Raw genomic sequence first — 20,509 nt, 5'->3', positions numbered from 1 at the left:
TTTTTGAATGTTGCGCTATTGAATTAACTTGTTATGCCACTGTATTAATATGCGTGTATAGGATACCTGGCTATAGTTATTTAAATAGATTTTATGAAAAAATGGACATAATATTAAAAAACATATGTAAAAATAATGCTTCCCAAAGGATTGTAATATGTGGGGACTTTAATTTTGACATCTTAAAAACTAACAAAATCACTTTAGAATTCGAGTATTTTTTAAAAAGTTATGGACTAGTACTAGAAATTAGGGAACCGATAAGGCCTTCTAGTAATTCGTGCCTAGACAATTTCGCTCACAACTTAAAAAAAGGCCGGGAACACAAAGTTATTGACCTAGGATTATCTGACCATGCAGCGCAGTTACTGAAAATTCCTATAGCCAAGAAAACTAATACATTAACATGTTGGCGAGTAGAAAGACGTGATTATTCTATGGAAAATCTTATAAAATTTAGGAACCATTTAAGCAGTTTATCCTTCAGCGAAGTATATGATGCCGTTGACCCCAATGAAGCGTATAATGCTTTTATTGATGTTTTTCGATTGCTGTATAATTTATGTTTTCCAGTTAAGCAGATTATGATAAGAGCCAATAATAATGTAAAATGGATTTCTAAGGGTATAACTTTATGTAGCAAGAAGCAACGAGAACTGCTTTGGCAATATAGGTTAAATCGAACTCTAGCTAATAAAATAAAGCTACGAAACTACTCTAAAACGTTTAAGAAAATAATAAAGTTGACACAAATGGCAAAAAATAATCATAAGATTATAACATCACATAATAAACCAAAAGCTGTTTGGAACATAATAAACGAAACCAAAACTAAACATCCAAAGGGACCTATCCATAAAATAATTAACCATGTTGGTAACACACTGACGGATCCCAAAGAAATAGCTATGGCGTTCAATGATCATTTTATATACAGAGAAACTTATTCTAATTGTGGTAGTTTTGACACGAACATTCCAAATAATATGCAATCGATGTTTATGTCACCAACTACGCCAGAAGAAATCAAAGCTATAATTAAAACTTTAAAAAACAAAAAGAGCACAGGTTATGACGGTATAAGCACCCAGGTTATAAAATTTGTAAATGATATACTTCATAAGCCATTAAGCTATATAATCAATCTTTGTATTTTTGCAGGCATTTTCCCAGATGGCCTTAAAACAACAGTTATCAAACCTCTATTTAAAAAAGGCGAAAGAGAAAACATTCACAACTATAGACCGATTGCTTTAATCCCTATCATTTCGAAGATATTTGAGAAGGCAATATATCGCAGAATGTATTCCTACTTAAGCAAATTCGATCTATTTTGTAACGAGCAAAAGGGGTTTAGAAAGAATATCACAATCAATATGGCAATTTATGATTTTCTAAGTGTGATTATGGGAAATATTGACAAGAGAAATCCAGTGTGCGCACTTTATACCGACATGACTAAAGCATTCGACTACGTAAATCACAGTAAACTACTATCTAAACTTAGTCGATATGGCATTAGGGGAAACGCATTAGATCTTATTAAATCTTATCTAAGTCAGAGACAGCAATACACGGAAATATCTGCAGTATGCCCTAAAAGAAAAAGGGAATATAAATATGTGTCACAAAAACAGTACGTTATGTCCGGCGTCCCCCAAGGAAGTGTACTGGGTCCGCTTCTGTTCCTGGTATATATTAATGACCTTCCTAATGCTATCCGTCATCACATGGTGCTCTTTGCTGACGACAGCACCTCAATTATTGAATGTAGTAATTTGAATGATTATAAGCATGACATCAGTAGCGTATTGGACAGTATAATTGAATGGCTAAATGAAAATAATCTATTAATAAACTTAACAAAGACGAACCTAATGCACTTTCGACAGCGAACACAAATTATTGACATGGACATAGACTACAATGGCACAAAAATAGAGAATGTAGAGGTAACAAAATTTTTAGGGTTAATGATTGACGACCAGCTTAGCTGGAAATATCATATAGAGTATTTATGTAAAAAACTAAGTACATCAGCCTTTGCATTATTTAAACTGTCAAAAACCTTGAAGCAATGTTGATGGCATATCATGGTCTTGTAGCCTCGGTGTTAAGATATGGCATCATATTTTGGGGCAACTCAGTTCATAAAGAAATAGCCTTCAAAGCGCAAAAGCGTTGTGTACGATCAATGTGCGGACTAAAAGTTAGAGAGAGCTGTGTACCTTTCTTTAAGTCACTTAAAATATTAACACTGGCATCGTTATACATACTAGAAGTAGCTATATTTGTCAAAACCAACCTAAACTAATACAGCAGCGTTTCTCAAGGCCGGAGATTTCCAACACGTCAACAATATAGTCAGAATCTGAAAACCCTACAGTGTTGTAACACCGCGCTGGTGAAAAATGGCATCTTAGGCATGGCACCGATAATATTTAATAAAATTCCAAACAATTTTAAAGTACTTGACATATATGAATTTAAAAAACAGTTTACTTCGTACCTTATTGACAAATGCTACTATACTATTAGTGAATACATAAATGATGATAAAGGCTCAGACTTGTATTAGAATTGTATTGATTATTGATATCTAAATGTATTTTCTTTTCTATTGACATTGGATTTAAATTTTGTATTATAATTGTAAGACAATATTTCAGTTTGTATTTTAAGTGAAATTTGTAGTAGTATTAATGTTAATGTATGACTATGTTTTCAAATAGGTAGGTTTTTTTTAGACATAAGCATGCGTTTATTTGATAACCGCATGAGACAATTTTGTACACCTGCATAGTGGGTAAAGCATAGAGGCCAATGTATATTTATGTACCTACCATCTTTCATGTAACCTATGTTTAACAAAATAAATGAAATGAAATGAATGAAATGAAAAAATGAAAAGTTACTGGTATGTTACTGGATTTGCAAAATGGCTCCTTGTGTTGATTTGTTTTCAGATATTCTCAAAGTGTAAAAATGCCGTGGTCAGAGATGGGCATTAATCGATTAACTGTTTATTCGACTAATTAATGGAATAAAAAAAGTTAATTCTCAAATTTTAATCGCGATTAGTTTAGTCGACCTAACATAGATTGAAATTGAATTAATCTGAATATTAATCGAATAAATTATCGATTAAATCTCGATTGAAAGTTGACAGGGGGCCATTTTTGTACGTAAAAATAATAGAAATGTCTTGCATGCAGATGGTAGCAAAACACTTTGTCATAAAAGTCGAGATGGGTGTCGATATATAGGTTTTAGGGAGTGCCGATTTCGAAAATAATGACCATTTTGTAATCCGAAATGGCGGCCATGCACTGTGTCATAAAAGTCGTCATGGATGTCGTTTTATACGTTTTAGGGGGCCCCAATTTTGAAAATGATGACCATTTTGGAATCCAAAATGGCGGCCATGCACTATGCCATAAAAGTCGTCATGGGTGTCGTTTTATAGGTTTTAGGGGGCGCAGATTTCGAAAATGATGACCATTTTGGATTCCAAGATGGCGGCCATGCACTATGTCATAAAAGTCGTCATGGATGTCGTTTTATAGGTTTTAGGGGGCCCCGATTTAGAAAATGATGACCATTTTTAAAGTCCAAAATGGCGGCCATGCACTATGTCATAGAAGTCGTCATGGGTGTCGTTTTATAGGTTTTGGGGGGCGCAGATTTAGAAAATGATGACTATTTTGGATTACAAGATGGCGGCCATGCACTATATCATAAAAGTCGTCATGGGTGTCGTTTTATAGGTTTTAGGGGGCGCAGATTTCGAAAATGATGACCATTTTAGATTCCAAGATGGCGGCCATGCACTATGTCATAAAAGTCGTCATGGATGTCGTTTTATAGGTTTTAGGGGGCCCCGGTTTAGAAAATGATGACCATTTTGACATCCAAAATGGCGGCCATGCACTATGTCATAAACGTCGTCTTGGGTGTCGTTTTATAGGTTTTGGGTGGCGCAGATTTAGATAATGATGACCATTTTGGATTCCAAAATGGCGGCCATGCACTTTATCATTAAAGTCGTCATGGGTGTCGTTTAATAGGTTTTAGGGGGCGCAGATTTCGAAAATGATGACCATTTTAGATTCCAAGATGGCGGCCATGCACTATGTCAAGTCGTTATGGATGTCGTTTTATAGGTTTTAGGGGGCCCCGGTTTAGAAAATGATGACCATTTTGACATTCAAAATGGCGGCCATGCACTATGTCATAAACGTCGTCATGGGTGTCGTTTTATAGGTTTTGGGGGGCGCAGATTTAGAAAATGATAACCATTTTGGATTCCAAAATGGCGGCCATGCACTTTGTCATTAAAGTCGTCATGGGTGTCGTTTTATAGGTTTTAGGGGGCGCAGATTTCGAAAATGATAACCATTTTGGATTCCAAGATGGCGGCCATGCACTATGTCATAAAAGTCGTCATGGATGTCGTTTTATAGGTTTTAGGGGGCCCCGATTTAGAAAATGATGACCATTTTGAAATCCAAAATAACGGCCATGCACTATGTCATAAAAGTCTTCATGGGTGTCGTTTTATAGGTTTTGGGGGGCGCAGATTTAGAAAATGATGACCATTTTCGATTCCAAAATGGCGGCCATGCATTATGACATAAAAGTCGTCGTGGGTGTCGTTTTATAGGTTTTAGGGGGCGCAGATTTCGAAAATGATGACTATTTTGCATTCCAAGATGGCGGCCATGCACTATGTCATAAAAGTCGTCATGGATGTCGTTTTATAGGTTTTAGGGGGCGCAGATTTCGAAAATGATGACCATTTTGGAATCCAAAATGGCGGCCATGCACTATGTCATAAAAGTCGTCATGGATGTCGTTTTATAGGTTTTGGGGGGCGCAGATTTCGAAAATGATAACATTTTCAATTTCAAAATGGCGGCAATGCACTATGTCATAAAAGTCGTCATGGATATCGTTTTATAGGTTTTAGGGGGCGCAGATTTCGAAAATGATGACTATTTTGGATTCCAAGATGGCGGCCATGCACTATGTCATAAAAGTCGTTATGGATGTCGTTTTATAGGTTTTAGGGGGCGCAGATTTCGAAAATGTTGACCATTTTGGAATCCAAAATGGCGGCCATGCAGTATGTCATAAAAGTCGTCATGGCTGTCGTTTTATAGGTTTTAGGGAGCGCAGATTTCGAAAATAATAACTATTTTGGAATCCAAGATGGCCGCCATGCACTTTGTTAAAAGTCGTCATGGATGTCGTTTTATTGGTCATGGTCATCAATTTCGAAATCTGCACACCTGTTTCAAATAAGGTATCGGTAGATGCATCCTAGTAAGTCAACAACATTTATATCTACTATCGAAATGTACTTTTGATAGTACTTATGTAGTAGTACGAAATGTAATCTGAAAGGAATCAAGTAATATATATTCCTGTACCTAATGAAGAATCGACATTGATTTCTATTACTAGTAATTGTAGTATTCGAAAAATTGATTCCTGATTCCTCAAATGGAATTGTACTTAGTAATTCGGTATTTTTAGATTACAAAGTAATCTAGGAATCGGTAATCAGATTACAAAGTAATTTCAAGTAATCGTGGAATCAGGAATCAATTACGAAATGCCCATCTCCGACTAAGTAGCACTGCATTCAATTGATCTGTTTGGCGAACCGCGAGTTCACAGTTCGGGGCGAACTACTATATGTATAGGTTTTAGGGTGTGCAGAATTCGAAAATGATGACCATTTTGGAAACCAAGATGTCTACCGTACACTTTGTCATAAAAGTCGTCATGGATGTCGATTTATAGGTATTAGGGAGTGGAGAATACGAAAATTATGACCGTTTTAGAATCTTAGATGTCTGCCGTACACGTTGGTCATGGTCATCATTTTCGAATTCTACTCTTCGTAACACCTATAAATCAACATCCATGACGGGTCATATGACAAAGTGCACGGCAGACATCTTGGAATCCAAAATGGTCATCATTTTCGAATTCTGCACTCCCTTAAACCTATAAAACGATATCCATGACGACTTTTATGACAAAGTGCACGGCAGTTATCTTGGATTCCAAACTGGTCATCATTTTCGAAATCGGCACTTCCTAAAACCTATAAAACGATATTCATGACGACTTTTATGACAAAATACGTAGCCGCCATCTTGGATTATAAAATGATCATCGTTTTCGAATTCTGCACTCCCTAAAACCTATAAATCGACATCCGTGACGACGCAAGTTATCTTTATTTTCAGATCTAACAAATTGCTACAGAATACAAAGGACAAAAAAGAAGCGAGGAGGTAATGAAACAAGCAAAAATACAGATGATTCCTCGATGCAATTGGGTGATTCTTAAATAGTGTCCAGATTTTTTTGTCATAAAAGTTTTTATTTTTCACATATTACTCTCACAAGTGCCGTGACATTTCGACCTTGTAATTTCTTAAGTACATGTTTTTGTTTATCTATGAGGATCTCACTAGAATAATATAATCAAGGTATGTTTATATTTGATGATTGAAATAGTAACGCAAAAAAAATATATTTGTGTCTTATATTCCTGCCGAAGACTTTTATTTTACCTTTTCCTTCTACACAAGTTTGGCCAAGTAATAAGAATTTAGGGCTCTTAATTTTATTTTGAATTCTACAACAGTAAAGCTACGAGGCCATGTTTGGTATCGTTTTCGTATAAATTCGCAGTACCAAATTTAGTTAAGGTATCACATTGACACCATTCCGAAGTAAAAACATATAAACTTATTAAAATACTTTCTTTTAAACTCCTCTTCACGCTTAAACTGCTGAACAGTTTTAATTTAAATTTGGTACACATATATTTTGAGTCCCGAGACAGGGCATAATAAGTTATCTCAAAAATCATCCTTTAAAGGTGTGAAATGAGGTGTAGGGGGGAATTCAGAATTGACTTCTTGAAGTTAATACTGTTTTAGTTTAGGTTTGAAGTCATGTTTTTTTATCATTTTTAACTAAATCAAAGATGTAGACCATCCCAAATTTCATATAAATCGGTTCAGCGGTTATTGATTTCCCGTACAAATTTCCACGCCACTTTTCACACCTTCAAAAGATGATTTTGGTTATAAGATCTATCCTATGTCCTGTTCCGGGACGCAAACTATTTCTATACCAAATTTCAACGAAATCGGTTCAGCGGTTAAGCGTCAAGAGGAGTTTCAAAAAAACCGGCCAAGTGCGAGTCGGACTCGCGTATTAAGGGTTCCGTACATGAAGTCCGACTCGCACTTGACTGCACATTTCTAATAGGTTTTCATGTCATCTATAGGTAAAGAACTATTTTGTGTATTCAGACGGACATACATACAGACGCACGAGTGATCCTATAAGGGTTCCGTTTTTTCCTTTTGAGGTACGGAACCCTAAAAAGATTTTTTTTTATTTTGTGGAATGGTGTCAATGTGATACCTTAAATGGATTCAGCACCCCAGATTTATACGAAAACGATACCAAACACGGCCTAGCACCTTCACTGATATAGATATATCAAGATAAAATTGAGAGCCCTAAATAAACTTTCAAGAGCGGATATCTCAAAAACTATTCAACATATCGAAAAAATTGACTAAATAAACTTGTAACAAATTAAATTAACATTCATTTTGTATAAGTGGCCATGTCGCTGAGATGCATAGTTTCCGAGATATAATCGAAAAACCGGAAAATGGGACCTTCAAAGCCCCCTCTCTCCCCCCCGCTCAAGGGCTACGGCCGGGGACTTTTGATATGTTCACCTCCTAACTTGTCAAACCGAGTTACGGAGTCAAAAATTGTGTTCCGAGCATTTCCCTCTACAACTTTTGGAGCATTCGTTGCCTGACCTAAGTAGCTTATTGCATTTCTTTAAAAACTTTTCTGTAAAATAGTGAATAGAATCAGGCGTTACTTTGCGGAAATCCATACTAATTAAAACCAAAATATTATTTTGCTAATCCGCGAAAAGATAACGTGCTAGTCAATCAGTGCTAACCCGTTATACTTACTTGCGTATTTTTACATGCAATTAATATTCCCACCCTCCCACCGCAAAAATAAATACGCAAATAAATATAACAAACCACCACCAAAAGAATAAACCTCGACACGTGTTTCGCCTCTCTACGAGGCATCCTCAGGAGTTGTTGACGGTCTGACGCCCGGCAACGGAATGACCTGTCTAGAATGGTCGGCCATATTTATACCTTGACCACTCCCCCTACCGTGCAAGTGTGAGTGAGATGGAAAAATTCGTAATAACGGCGATGACGCAACATTCAATTGTTCGTTAAGAATCATGCCCCTATTGTTGTACCTAATTATTTCCAGTTGTTCCAGAACACCCAAACGCAATCCCTTTTCGCAAACATGTAAAATATCAAAAGAATGATTCTCAGATAAAGTGTGACCTATATCTAATAAGTGCTTTGCAAAATTGGACTTCTCTGGATGGTTATGTCTATATGACGCAACATGCTCTTTATACCTAGTAGTGAAACTACGGCCCGTTTGCCCCACATACACTTTATTGCAATCGTCACAGGTAAGCTTATAAACTCCAGACTTTTTCCCATTCTCGATCTTATCTTTGCCATTGCAAAGCTTTGAGTGCAAAGTATTATTTGTCTTAAAGGCCACAGGAATGTCGTTAGACTTCAAAATTTTGTAAATTGCATCAGACAACTTGCCAACATAAGTTATGCTCGCTTTATATTTTTTAATCGGTTCAGAGGATCGTGCCGCATACAACATAGTGTTGACCATACTATTCCGCTTTTTCCTGATGATACCATCCACAACAGACTTATCGTAACCATTCGAAACTGCTAAGTGATAAATATTATTTAATTCAATCTGATAGTGTTCATCAGAAAGAGGCACAGTCAACATTCTATGCACATAACAATGAAAAGCAGCCAACTTATGCTGCCACGGATGCGTGGAAGAAGCCGGGATAACTGTATCGGTATGTGTAGGCTTACGGTAAATTTTGAACTGATGCCTGTTGTTTACTTTAGTGATTGTTAAATCTAGAAAATTCAATGAGTTGTCTTGCTCTAGTTCCTTTTTAAACTTAATTTTTGGATGCTTACCATTAATTTCAGCAATAAATGCATCCAGCAGGCCCATACTACCCGTCCAACAAATAATCAAATTATCCACGTATCTAAAATAGTATAATATATTATTGTTGCCCACAATATGCTGGTTCTCAAAATGGTCCATAAAAATATCAGCCATTAAAGGACTTAGTGGTGAACCCATAACAACACTAAACAACAACACAAAACAACACACACTCACAATCACTAAACACACACTAAAACAAACCCTAAACACTCACTAAACAACACAACCACTAAAGTAAACAACAGGCATCAGTTCAAAATTTACCGTAAGCCTACACATACCGATACAGTTATCCCGGCTTCTTCCACGCATCCGTGGCAGCATAAGTTGGCTGCTTTTCATTGTTATGTGCATAGAATGTTGACTGTGCCTCTTTCTGATGAACACTATCAGATTGAATTAAATAATATTTATCACTTAGCAGTTTCGAATGGTTACGATAAGTCTGTTGTGGATGGTATCATCAGGAAAAAGCGGAATAGTATGGTCAACACTATGTTGTATGCGGCACGATCCTCTGAACCGATTAAAAAATATAAAGCGAGCATAACTTATGTTGGCAAATTGTCTGATGCAATTTACAAAATTTTGAAGTCTAACGACATTCCTGTGGCCTTTAAGACAAATAATACTTTGCACTCAAAGCTTTGCAATGGCAAAGATAAGATCGAGAATGGGAAAAAGTCTGGAGTTTATAAGCTTACCTGTGACGATTGCAATAAAGTGTATGTGGGGCAAACGGGCCGTAGTTTCACTACTAGGTATAAAGAGCATGTTGCGTCATATAGACATAACCATCCAGAGAAGTCCAATTTTGCAAAGCACTTATTAGATACAGGTCACACTTTATCTCAGAATCATTCTTTTGATATTTTACATCTTTGCGAAAAGGGATTGCGTTTGGGTGTTCTGGAACAACTGGAAATAATTAGGTACAACAATAGGGGCATGATTCTTAACGAACAATGGAATGTTGCGTCATCGCCGTTATTACGAATTTTTCCATCTCACTCACACTTGCACGGTAGGGGGAGTGGTCAAGGTATAAATATGGCCGACCATTCTAGACAGGTCATTCCGTTGCCGGGCGTCAGACCGTCAACAACTCCTGAGGATGCCTCGTAGAGAGGCGAAACACGTGTCGAGGTTTATTCTTTTGGTGGTGGTTTGTTATATTTATTTGCGTATTTATTTTTGCGGTGGGAGGGTGGGAATATTAATTGCATGTAAAAATACGCAAGTAAGTATAACGGGTTAGCACTGATTGACTAGCACGTTATCTTTTCGCGGATTAGCAAAATAATATTTTGGTTTTAATTTTCTGTAAAAGGTTGACGGGTGTTGGGTGTCGGTTTGGTCGATTATTATCATTTGCATTGCCCATGATGACTTACTAGAATTACGAGCACACGAGACACTAATAGTAGTTTGACAAACCTTGGTTTTCAAGAGGTATTTTATATTGACATTTGCTGTCACAAATTTGCTGTCAGATTTAGTCGCAAACCGCACGCAAAGTGCACACAAATGTGTCGACACCTTGTTACGGAAAAGTGTAGACACGGCGACGACACTTTGTTTCGAAACAATTCTAGACACATTGTGTGGACTCTGTTACGACACATCTGACATTTAGTTACCACTTTGTGATTCTGCGACTGGAATGGTTATATGGGTCGGCCATGGCGACTGGCGAGAGCTATTGCAAGACCGAGAAACATGGCGTGATCTGGTGTCGGAGGCCAGGACTCATTTTGTAGTAAGTACCTAATGTTAATATCCAGAAAGGGAAATGAGGACTACCTACGTTTGTATGAAAAGGCGATTTATGGGCGGTGGTCGTCCATATTTGTCTTAAGGCGGAAATTAATCTAATAAATGTTTTTGCAACTAGGCTTATAAAAATAAATAATATTTTTTTGTTGAAACAAGTTTTAAATAAATACCTACAACATGAAAAAATACCATCTTGCCTTTTCGCAATGAGAAATTTGCGAATTCAGTTATCCAAATAACGGCTACAAACAAGAAATCCCTATCACAGTTATAAACCCTGGCAGGGCTGAATACATAATAATATCGGTATTTAACTAAACTTAAGACAAACTCTTTATTTCATTTACGCGAGCGGAGCTGCGGGCCCGTCTAGTTAATAATAAAATTGGAAACCTGTTTTTATAATGCTTCGTCAAGCGTTGGTACAGACTCCAAAATTAGGAATAAAATCATTTGTATTAGGAAATCCGTGCCTCAGGTCGGAAGTCATTGGTAGGAAAATGAAATTTCACATCATATTTATAAAATTGAAAAACCAGAACGGGATAAAAAACGAGGGAAGAAGAACGAGCGAGGTGGCGCCTAACAAATTTCTAAAAAAGTTTTTGACACGTTTCTCGAATACGACGCACGTATGATAAGAAAAAACTGTTCCAATCAATTATCTAAATATGAGAATAGAACTAGAGCATAAAAACTATCGCTTTCGATGCGTATTTAATGTACAATAAGGAAAAGAAATCTTCATTACAATCTTTATTTTACGACGATCGGCTATTTCTCGGGAACTCTCGGTTGGTTTCGTTTGGCGGTGCTACAGACTAGACCAAATTATCCGTAAGTTAAAGTAACCTAAGTTATGTTTGTCATGTTGGTATACAGTTATTTAGGAGTTTTTTTACACGAAGTAAAATAAAAGTGCTGTCAACCTCAACCTTCGACTATACCCATACGAGTGACTTATGGCATTTATGACTTATCAATCAAATTAATATTATCATATTATTAATAATTTGTATTTTGTTGTTTTAAATTTCTTTTTGAGTTATATTATTCAGAATGACTTTCATAGCTTCGGCAAACATTGTCATTCGTCCGAAGAACGGGCCGCCGAGATGGGCCAAAAATACAAAGTTGATAACATGTTGATAGCAAGTTATAACTTAGGTTAGATAAATGAAAGTGCATGATATTTTTGAGCGACCAGATGAAAATAAGCAAATGTACAGTCAGCAGTCTGCTAAATATCGTAATATACTTAACTTGGTTGCCATAGAAATAAGGATGTGTTCCGATATAGTGGCTAAATTATTGAGAGACCACAGCGGCTCGGACACTGAGAGAATGTGAGAGGATCTTGCCGAGAGCGTACTTGGGACAACGAAATGGGAGACAGCCGATGGACGTCCTAGGCCTAGGTACCGCTGAAACGACTTAGTTGCTCAAGACCTGCTCAACCTCCGCCATGCCGACTGGCGAGAGCTATTGCGTGATCTGGTGTCGGAGGCCAGGACTCACTTTGGGTCGTTGCGTCACCGTAGCCGTATCCGTAGTAAGTAATGTTAATATCCAGGAAGGGAAATGGGGACTACGTTTGTATGAAAAGGCGATTTATGGGCAGTGGTCGTCCATATTATTCTTAAAGCGGAAATTAATCTAATGAATGTTTTTGCAACTAGGCTTATAAAAATAAATAATCATTTTATGTTGAAACAAGTTGTAAATATATACCTACGTAGATGAAAAAATACAATCTTGCCTTTTATCAAATAACATCATTGTTTGAGAAATTTGCGAATTAAGTTATCCAAATAACGGCTACAATCAAATAAGAAATCCCTATCATAGATTAAACCCTGGCAGGGTTGAATACATAATAATGTCGGTATTTAAATAAACATATTTAAGACAAACTCTTTATTTCATTTACGCGAGCGGAGCTGCGGGCCCGTCTAGTCACTAATATAATTGTAAGCTTACGTGCAACACTATTGGATCGAGTATTCAAGTTAAGTCATGTCCGTGACATCATGCGGATGGGTTGTGTGGATCGCGTCCGATAACCATAGAGGTACAATAATATAGAGATGAACCGGGGCAGGGGCCAAACGACCGAACGAGATGCACTTATGGAACTTTCAGTAGAAGTAGCAGAGATAGACGTATTATTGCTTGTCTTTGTCACAGTCTCACTTTTTGTTTGTTCCCCACCATAAATTTCCCAACTAGCAAAATAGTCGTATAAGAATTGATTTACTCAGCCTATAATCGTATAACAGCCGAGTTACGGTTGTTGAAACACCAATATATCGTATAATAGCGGTTAACTCGACTATTTAGCAATTTTCGCTAATTAGTGCTATAATCATGTCGTATAAACGTTTATAGCACTATATTTTAGCACTTTTATTCCACCTTTTAATAAATGCTGAGTTAGCGCTACTAAATCACTTTTATTCAGCATAATTGTTCTATTAAAATCATATAACAGCTATACAATAGCTAATTATCTGAATAAGGCGCTTTAATACAACTGTTACTCAATTCTCTTCTCTGTTGCTATAAAAGCTTATTAAACGCAATCCAATAACCATTTGGCAACAATGCTGCTGTAACAGCGCGCTTATATCATAATTCGGGTAATGGGGTTCAAACCGCTGTTATAGGAGCTGAAGTGTATTTACAGGTTTTATTCAAAATGTATTCAGCTTAGAGTACTTTTAAAGAGTTTTGAACTACATTAACAGCACAAATCAGCCAGCTTGTTGTCGTTTCAATATAGTCCGGTGGCCAACTGCATGAAACCCTACCTGATAAAAAAATAGAAAAATCCTACTCTGGGTAGCTGACTTTTAGTAGCATCAACTGCTCTTGGTCGGCCGCGGCTTAATTTGGCAAATTTTGCGCAAATGGCAAAATAGTGGCATAAAAATTCATCAAAAAAAAAAACCATCGTATAATAGAATTGAGGACAGCAAAACAAAAGTGGTCAGCTACATCCTGTGTTGGCAGGTTCCTGTGTCCTACCGAATTTGTGGTACAACGTGACAGCTACAATTTACCTCATCGAAAAATAGAATGAAAAAAATTGATTGTAATACCTACATTAAATTTGTTGACGTATGTCTTGGTCGGTCTCACCTTAGCCTGACAGCTTTTGCAGTCCGTCCGCATTAAAAAAAATGTCAATGGCAGCTATCCTACCATACAAGTGACATTCTATTTTTCGATGAGGTACATTGTAGCTCACTTGGTACCACAAATTCGGTCGGACACAGGAACCAGCCAACACAGGATGTAGCTGACCACTTTTGTTTTTTGATGAATATTTGTACCACTTTTTTGCCACTTGCGCAAAATTTGCCAAGTTAAGCCACGGCCGACCAAGAGCAGTTGAAGCTGCTAAAAGTCAGCTACCTCTACAGAGTAGGATTTTTCTATTTTTTTATCAGGTAGGGTTTCATGCAGTCGGCCACCGGACTATAAATCCATAAACATGGCGACATCATGTGCTATAAGTGTAGCAGTAAACGCAGTTACTCGACTTATAGTCGAATTAATGAGATATAACAGAAACTAGATCGTGTAAGCAAATTTTTATTTATTTTAATTAATATTTTTTTATTGAAATTTAAGAAAATAGCCGGCCCATGAATATATATGAACCAGTGCCTTTGGTTTTATCAATAAAGTATTTTTCGCGCTAGGTTTTACTGTATTACGTGTACTTACAGACAGTAAAAACTTATGTACACAATCACGGTAAAAATAAATGTCATGGATGACAGCTGTAAAAAAATACTTAAGTACCTTTTTGTTTTATTAGACACGTGAAGACGATTAGGCCTCAAACTTAATACAATAATTGTAATATAATCGCTTACCCGAGATCGTTTTTAGCACATATTAGTTGAATAAAAGCATTTACTGCACTCTTACACATTTAAAATGCCGAGTAAAAGCAATTCGGCTACTTTTACGAAACATTTTTGCTGAGAAAAAGCAGTGCGGCTGCTTTTATAGAACACTTTCACTGAGTAATAGTAAATTGCTAATGTTTATAGAACAAATAGTCGAATAAAAGCACTATCGTTGCTATTAAAACACTAGAAGCGCTTGAATCCACTTTTACTCAACTCTTGCAGCATCGATTTGCTTCTTATACAGCGCTTAATCGATTTTTATAACACTTTTAGTCTGTATAAGTGCGCCTTTTTCGCGTTGAGTAAACGCTTACAGGACTTTTATTCGACTGTTTTTACACCTTTTATAGGTTACATATCAGAATACCGAAAATCGATTTACCTAATGTTGAATCACCTATGCTCGTTTCACCTATTTTTTTAAATACCTAATGACCAATTAACCTAAGCTCATAACACCTAATGAACGAATTACCTATTGCACGTTTCACCTACAATTGGTTTACCTAAGCTCAGAATACCTATGCTCGATTTACCTAAAGTTGAAACACCTAATACTCGAAATACCTAAAGCTAATATACCTAATACATGAAACACCTAATGTTGATATACCTAATGCACGAAATACCTAAACTCGGTATTCCTAATGATCGAATTGCCTAAAGTTAACATACCTACTACACGAATTACCCAAAGTCGGTATACCTAATGATCAAATTACCTAAAGTTAACATACCTAATGAACGAAATACCTAAATTCGATACACCTAATGCACGAAATACCTGAACTCGATGCACTTAGTGAACAAAATATGTACCTAAAATCAAAAATATAATTATTGTTTAGTAGAATATTATTAGGACATAAGTACTTACAACATTTGGTATAATTTTTTTAGCCAAATCATTCAATTTACTTACTATTTTTTATTATAATATAAGGTCTAGTCATTTGCCAGAGTCGAGATAGGTGCGACGACGAGCAAAGCGAGGAGGAGCGTGTTAGGTTAACTGCGACCAAACAGTGCCAAAACCGACTTTTATTTCATCGTCATGATGTTAACTTACAAAAATTAAGTTTTTGATAAGATAAGATAACTAATTTTGTATTAGACTTCAGAAATCATTCTACTACCTAAAAAGTAGCGTTTCAAAAAGTGTATTTTTAAGTTGTTATCCAAACAAACAGTTTCTACTGTAAGGTTGGGAAATCATACGATTTATTGGGTGGAGTTGCCACTCGATCATTCGGCAAAATGATATGAATTTTGTACTAGGTATATAGACTTTAGGTATTCCGTGCATTAGGCATATCGACATTAGGTAATGCGTGCAAATACAAATACAAATACAAATATTTATTAATAACACCAAAGTTACAGGTCAAAATGTCTAAATAGGTACAATTTCAATGTCGCAGTATATCATTTCATATAGTACAGATTTAATTTATATTAATTAATCATTTACATTTCGTATAAAAACAATAATTACATTAAGTATATGTTAATACAACGTATGAGTATTAATAAGTTATAACCTATAACCTATTACCTATGTATATGGTAATTTAAAAAACTCCTCGACGTCATACAAAGATAAGGTTAGTAGCCACTTTCGCAGTCTACATTTTCGAGCAACACCGCCGGCTTCCGATGTTAGCGGCTTTCCAAAAATAAGAGTAATAATACCGCAGGGCAGCTTGTGGCGAGCTGTTGGGGATTAGCGACCTCACGTACCCGAGTGCTCCTGGAGAGTTCTGTTACCCGCAAGGAGGGTGGGTGGGACAGGATTCTCTGCCTCTGGCTTGCCTTAGCCGGCCGGCCAGACTGGAGTCGTTAGAGCTATAAGCTCCAGGGGTGGAAGTGAAATATGCATAAGACGCGAGTTGGCACAGTGGCTGTTAACAGCCACTGGGTAGAAAGCGGCGCACACCTCTCGACACCCCTGAGCCGCTCACACCGGTGTTGCCCTTGAGCCATCCTAGATGTCGCTTTTTTACGTGTGTTCATTTATAAAAAGTAATGTGATTGGACTTGTCAATTTAACTTTACTTATAATGATTAAATAATTGTGGCGTCACTACCGGTCAGCCCATCTCACCTGACGAACAGGTAGAAGTAGTCAGGATTGAAGGGGCGATGATCTAATAAAAGGCCATACATATATATAAATATTAGGATAATGATAGTAATGTAGAAACAAAGCATTAACTTTCGTGGTATCTTCTTATTCACTGGTAGGTAAAGTAATTATCCCTTATTAGTACAAGGGGATATTATTTCCCACTTCGTCTCTTTGTATAATATCAAAGTATTTTTTCAATGGCAACTCATAATAAAGCTTACCATACAGTTTAGAGTCAGTTTGCAGTGATTTTGATAACCCACGCAGAGCAAGTGTCATTGTAAACGTCAAACTACTATGAAATGATGACGTATAAATAACACTGGCCCTGCGTGGGCTATCACAATCGCTGCAAACTTTTCTTGGTCTAACTCTAACAGAGTTGGTACATATATGAGATCAGTTTTCCTGGCAGCACAATCTTCTATGTCAACAATTAACAAACGTCAATTTCAACGTTAACGGTATTGAAAATATTTCACACATAATTTTTAAGAAAAAAAAACCGACTTCTCTGGGGTCTGGTAAAAGATTATTGTAGATGGTGCGCTATGTAGAAAAGGAGATGAAACCACCCACTTTTCTAGTAGCCTTTCGTTTCTGTAAGGCTCGCAGTTCTAACCTAACCTAACCCACTTTTGTTCGATTCTGTGAAGATCGCAGTTCAAACCTAACCTAACTCACTTAACGGCGCATGCGGTGCGGTGTAAGTACGGGGGTTTGAGCGGGAGGGGTTTGGCATCATCATACTTTATACCTATATTTTATGGTAGGTAATCATAGTGGTTTATTTAATTTAGGTATCATAGTGGTTTTCCGGGCCAAGGTCCGGGTCTGAGTCCGAGTCCGGGTCCGAGTCCGGGTCCGAGTCTAGGTCCGAGTCTGGGTCCGAGTCCGGTTCCAAGTCCGGGTCCGAGTCCAGTTCCGAGTCAGAGTCCGAGTCCAGGTCCGGGTCCGAACCGGATCCGGGTACGAGTCCGGATCTGGATCCGAGTCCGGGTCCCAGTCCAAGTCAAAATCGAAATTCGAAATCATCAAACGTGTATTATGCGTCGTTCAAGAGTTCTGTTCTGATCATCATCAGCAGTTCCACTTCATCAAATGCGACAGTTTTTAATATTAATGCTTTATTTTATAATGAAAATACAGAAAATTCTATACGTATGCCTTTAAGATTTGAGGAGTTCCCTCGATTCCTCGTGAATCCCATGTTCAGAACTTGAGCTTGACATAAATATGGCTTAAAAACCTAACTTACTTAACAAACATAACGAAGAGGAAAAATCGCCAAACGAGAGCTATGCGTCGTTAAAGAGTTTCGTTCTGGTCATCATCAGCAGTTACACTTCCTCAAATGTCACTTTATGAGTGTATATGCTTGATTTGTTGATAAAAACACAACGATCACTATATGTATGCCTTTATGATTTGAGGAGTTCCCTCGATTCCTTATGGATCCCATCAGCAGAACACGAGCTTGTCAGAAATGTGGCTTAAAAACTAAACTTGCTTAGCAAGCATAACGAAGAGGACAAATCGCCAAACGTGAACTATGAGTCGTTGAAGAGTTCTGTTCTGATCATCATCAGCAGTTCCACTTCATCAAATGTGACAGTTTTTAATGAAAACGCTTGATTTTCTGATGAAAATACAAAAATCTCTATACGCATGCCTTTAAGATTTGAGGAGTTCCTTCGATTCCTCATGGATCCCATCATCAGAACTCGAGTTTGACAAAAATAAGGCTTAAAAACTTAACTTGCTTAACAAACATAACGAAGAGGAGAAATCACCAAACGTGAACTATGCGTCGTTGAAGAGTTCCATTCTGATCATCATCAGCAGTTCCACTCGATCAAATGTCATGTTTTCGAATGTATATGCATGATTTGTCGATAAAAACACAAAAATCACTATATGTATGCCTTTAAGATTTGAGGAGTTCCCTCGATTCCTTATGGATCCCATCATCAGAACTGGGTTTTGACAAAAACGGGACCAATCTGTATGCATATACATACAATCAAAAAAATAATTTTCAAAATCGGTCCAGTAATGACGGAGATATGGAGTAACAAACATAAAAATAAAAAATAAAAAAATAATAAAAATAATAAGAAAAAAAAACATACAACCGAATTGATAACCTCCTTCTTTGAGATTTGGAAGTCGGCTAAAAATATGCGTTAAAGCTATGATAATCGACGTCGACGTACTAATCTTTAAAGATTAATGTCAATAGTTTTTATTTCAACAATGCTCTTATTTTGCAAAACTGTAAATTATACATTAGAGAGATACAATAGTTATATGTATATAATAAGCAAAGTAAAACTAAACAACTAAATGGAGTTGAGTAAACGCGAGTGACAAAAATCGGAGGTGAGATATTTGTGTCCGTAATTTCGTTATCGGCATAGAAGGTAGCATCCTAATAGAAGTGGTATACGCGTGCCTCTGTAAGGGACAAAACATACGCAATGCGACAATATTAAAAACACGTTTTAACATTCCTGACAACATACCAAAAACAATCTACGTAATTCGGTCGGGTTATTTGTTGCCCACCATAAACGATACCAACCCAACTAGCAAATCTATGTGCTATAAAAGTTGAGAGCACGTTTTTATTTTCGCTTTTTGGTGCTATAAAAGGGTTACATATCAGAATACCGAAAACTGATTTACCTAATATTGAATCACCTATGCTTGATTCACCTATTTTTAAATTACCTATCAATCATTTTACCTAAACATTGACTGACCTAAGTTTATAATACCTAAGCTTAAATAACCTAATGGACGAAATACCTAATGCACGATATACCTAATGCACGTTTTACCTACTGCACGTTTCACCTAAAGCTATTGTACCTAATGCACGAATCACCTATAGCTGATATACCTAATGGACGATACACCTAAAGCTGATATACCTAATGAACGATGTACCTAAATTTGATTTATCTAATGGACGAAATATCTAAAACTGTTAAACCTATCGCACGAAATACCTAAAGTTGATATACTTCCTGCACTACAGTTGATATACCATGCATACAGATTGGTCCCGTTTTTGTCAAAACCCAGTTCTGATGATGGGATCCATAAGGAATCGAGGGAACTCCTCAAATCTTAAAGGCATACATATAGTGATTTTTGTGTTTTTATCGACAAATCATGCATATACATTCGAAAACATGACATTTGATCGAGTGGAACTGCTGATGATGATCAGAATGGAACTCTTCAACGACGCATAGTTCACGTTTGGTGATTTCTCCTCTTCGTTATGTTTGTTAAGCAAGTTAAGTTTTTAAGCCTTATTTTTGTCAAACTCGAGTTCTGATGATGGGATCCATGAGGAATCGAAGGAACTCCTCAAATCTTAAAGGCATCCGTATAGAGATTTTTGTATTTTCATCAGAAAATCAAGCGTTTTCATTAAAAACTGTCACATTTGATGAAGTGGAACTGCTGATGATGATCAGAACAGAACTCTTCAACGACTCATAGTTCACGTTTGGCG

The 20,509-nt window shown here is 36.8% G+C and overlaps 1 long non-coding RNA gene across 1 annotated transcript in view; it reads left to right on the top strand.

Moving 5' to 3' along the window:
- LOC134805573 (uncharacterized) overlaps positions 1–20,300 on the top strand; it is a 419,355-nt gene extending 399,055 nt beyond the window's left edge. The window contains exon 2 of the long non-coding RNA XR_010146323.1: positions 20,197–20,300. This is a non-coding gene — a long non-coding RNA (uncharacterized LOC134805573). The remainder of the gene's footprint in view (positions 1–20,196) is intronic.
- The last annotated feature ends 209 nt before the right edge of the window (positions 20,301–20,509 follow it).

The sequence above is a fragment of the Cydia splendana genome, unplaced genomic scaffold (genome assembly GCF_910591565.1).
Source record: "Cydia splendana unplaced genomic scaffold, ilCydSple1.2 scaffold_42_ctg1, whole genome shotgun sequence".
In the NCBI taxonomy this organism is placed as follows: domain Eukaryota; kingdom Metazoa; phylum Arthropoda; class Insecta; order Lepidoptera; family Tortricidae; genus Cydia; species Cydia splendana.
This window is presented reverse-complemented; position numbering and strand designations above follow the sequence as displayed.